Raw genomic sequence first — 4039 nt, forward strand, 5'->3', positions numbered from 1 at the left:
ATTCTCCAAATTGCACAACTGGATAGGTAACCAAGTCTGTTAGCCACTTCTTACTGAGCAGCATCCACATTATTGTCCTTTTTCATGGAAACTGCACATGTTTAGGGAAATGTTCACTCCCAACAAGGTTGAAAACCACTAGGACATACTGAAAGTCTGAGTCGTCAGTGGGGCTGAAACCATGGCTGCCATTTGCCTTGACCTCAAGATAATCAATAGATACACCTTGAGAAACACTTCATAGCCTGGACTGTAGTTATTTACATTAAAGGCTATCAATGAGTCATAGCTTTATATTGCTCTGCCAAAAGTGCCAGCTGGAAATATGACTTAAAATGTATGTCCTACTGATGTGGTGGTATGTGCCAAAGGTAATGCAGCGACTGTACATAGAGTATGATGAAGTTACACTTGTATTCACCAGACCTCCTCCTAATTTCCACGTTGTCCATTTGGTACCAGTAACCATCGTCACTGTTTTATTACATCTGCAACATGTGATGCTGCCAACTACATCAGCTTCCTATGAACCCACAGCCTATACCATGTGGAAGTTATTAGCTTCAGTTGTAGGGGAGATATCATATAAACGTGTTTCCTTGGCGTATATACGTGGCATTCTGACATCAGGGAAATAAACTGGAGTTACCCTCACTATCAATAGCCTCCTCGATGATATGATAATGAAGTATATCATCTCTATAGTTTCTGGCTTTGATTGGTCTCTCAAACAACATCTATCTACACATATGTGGAAATATTCTCTTACTCAGCAATGCCTGATATTAAGGGATGGGGCTCATGAAATCAAGAAGCCTAAAATCTCTTTATGTCATACATCCTGAGCACACACCACCCTGCTGGCCTGCTGTCACTGAGCAACAGTTTTATTCTGCTATGACAGTGTGTGACTCTCAATGCTATACTGTTCTTTGTTCTTGAGACTCCTGGGCAAGACTCAGTTGCATGAGAGATAGGTGCAAGGGTAGATTCAGCATGTGGGGCCTAGCAATCACCTCCCTGAACAACTCTGCTCATGAAAGTGACTGCAATGTGTTACAAGCTGCTGTTGACAAGATGCTACCATCTCTACACGAGGGTCTTGTGAAGCTTCACAAGCCTGAACATTAGACAATGTAGCCCTTCATTACAAGTGGAGTGTTGCATTTTCCTCTGAAAAGCTCTTGATGGCCATCACTTCCATTGTCAGCAACCAGATGGACAACTATTTCAGTTACTCCCCTGACTCCATTTCATTTGCTTAGCAAGACGTCTCCTCCCAGTAGCACTTTACGTTGCAGGAGGAATGTTCCGCAGGCTTGCCTTCACCTGCTGTCTAATGTCCTTTAACCAACTTGTATTTTCCATTTAAATACTTTACACCTCAGTATGTCTTCTTTTGTGTGTGCATGTGCTTTCCGAGCTGTCCCTTTCCACTCTTTGTTTCTTTTAAAATGTTAGTTTCTTCCAGTTCTGGCAAAAGGATGAAATCAATTAGTGTGAGGCCTGAGTGCAAAACACAATTGGAGTGTCACCTGAAAACATCAAAGGCCATTGGGATCCAGCAAAATTCTCTGTTGGATATTATTTGAGTTGCATCAGTGAGTTGCAGTGGCTAGAACACTTGCCTTCGACCTATAAATCATCCCATGGAGCTTCAGGATGGTGTATAGGGCAAAATGTGGGACTGAGCCAGGTGAACAGATTAGATTCCCTACAGTATGGAAACTGGCCCTTCAGGCCAACAAGTCCACACCAATCTCTGAAGAATAATCCACCCAGACCCATTCCTCCACCCTATATTTACCCCTGACTAATGCACCCAACGCAATGGGCAATTTAACATGGCCAATTCACATCTTTGAATTTTGGGAGGAAACCCACGCAGACATAGGGCAAACATGCAAACTCCACACAGTCACCAGAGGTGGGAATTGAACTCAGGGCCCTGGTGCCATGAGGCAGCAGCACTAACACTGTGGCACCCATGCTGACGGGTGTTTAAAAGTATATCCAAGGAGCTTAGTTTGAAGAAGTGTTTTCTAGAAAGAAAGAGAAAGGTTTAGGAATTGCATTCTGGAATTGAGAGCCTTGTCTTTTGATGGCAAGGCCACCAATGCTACTGCAATTAAAAATATGGATGTTCAAGAGGCCAGTTAGATGAGTGTAGATTTCCAACAGGGTTGTGAGGCTGGTGGTGATCCCAGAGATAGAGAGGGACAAGATTTAAAAACAAAAACAAGAACTTTAAAACCATGGCATCTCCTGACCGGTAGTCAATGTGAATCAATGGACATGTAGATGATTGAATGGGCCTGGTACAAGCAAATAGAGTTTTGGATGACCTCAAACCTAGAGTTAACTCAGGAATGAATGAGGGTTTGAGCAGCTGATGAGCTGAGGCAGCAGGTGGGTCAAAATTATGGATAAAGAAATAAGCAAGTTTAGTTCTGGATGTAGGTTTGCTCGCTGAGCTGCAAGGTTCTTTTTCGTCAATATACTAGGTAATATCTTCAGTGGGCCTCTGGACAAAGAGCCTCAACCTGAGCTACAAATCTTCTCAAAACCCGTTAAGCAAGCTCAGTGATTGCACACATATTTAATGGAAAGAGTCCAATTTAAGTTGAGGTTGTGGACAATGTGTTTCAAATTCTCAAAGTTGTTAGGGAAAGGTTGAGGTAATAGCAAGCAAATTGCATTTGGAGTGGGAACTGAAGAAAACAGATTCATTCTTTGTAAGGATGAATTGGAAGAGTTTTCTGGTTATCCAGTCCTATTTGTCAAACTACAAATCCAATCAGTTAACAACAATGGAAGAGTCATGAGTGGAGATAGTGAGGTGGAGCAGTGAGCAGTTAGTTTGCAGTGAAACCCATTGCTGTGTCTCCAGCTAATGAGGTGAATGGACAGTATTTAGGCAAGAAATATGCGATAGATTGTTGGGGGGGCACCAGAAGGAGCAGGAAGAGAAGTCATTCCAAGTGTTAATCTGACTATAATTTAGTTGCTCAGATTGGAAAGAGCTGAGTTTGTCTCACCCAGCTGGATGGTATTGGAGGTTTGTTGGAGGACGAAGATGTGATTAATAAGACAAAGACTGCAGACAGATCAGGGAGATGAGGAGAGTTAGTTCACCGTGGTCACAGACTCTTAGGGTATTGTTTGTGACTTTAGTATGACCCATTTCAATACAAGTATCAGGTGGAGAAATTTAAAGATGGAGGCCCAGCGAACAGGAGGATCTAGAAGGGGAATAAAAACTGAAAATGCTGGACAAACTCAGCAGTGGGGTTTTGAATAAGAATGAAATTCAACTCAAAATTTTATCTCTGTGTCTCTCCACAGATAATGCCAGAGCTGCTGAGTTTCTCCAGCAATTTCTGTTTCTGTTTCAGATTTCCCACATTTGCAGCATTGTGCCTTTGCTTTGAACTAAAAAGAGAATAGGTTGACTAGCAGTTTCATGGAAATAGAACTGACGATCAGGAGGTGTACCTCTTGGACAAGATGAGTACAAAGAGGTCATGAGGAAAGATGTGAGAAAAACAAGTGAATGATTTGGGTTCAGTGCTAGGACAGAAGGGGTCTTTGACAGACACAGTTGTCAGATAGCTTCAGACTTGATGAGGAAGCAGTCCATGAGTTCCTTGGATTTACTATTGGAAATGAAGGGGAAGTACGTGAAAGAAGGTGTCCAGAAGATAGATTGCAATAAAGCAAAGGAGTGGGGGATTATCTTTGCATTCCATGTTGAGACATTTTATTGGATGAAGTGAGGACCTGATGGTGTGTTATGCGATCCAGCCAGATCTAATAGCTAATACAATCACTCCCCCATCATCAGAATCTCTGTATAAATTCCTTTCTTTTCATGGTTCTGAATGAACTGCTGATGGTTTTCAGCATTTTCTGTTGACAACTGCTATCAGACCTGTTTGTTTTAGTAGTTCTTCAACGAGTTAATTATTACATATATTTTGCCATATTTTCCATATAATTGTGATATGCTCAAGGACGAGTGAAGACGTGGAACTTATGC

The sequence above is a fragment of the Chiloscyllium plagiosum genome, unplaced genomic scaffold (assembly GCF_037043375.1).
Source record: "Chiloscyllium plagiosum isolate Xiang-an unplaced genomic scaffold, Cpla_swu_hap1 HiC_scaffold_1, whole genome shotgun sequence".
Lineage (NCBI taxonomy): Eukaryota > Metazoa > Chordata > Chondrichthyes > Orectolobiformes > Hemiscylliidae > Chiloscyllium > Chiloscyllium plagiosum.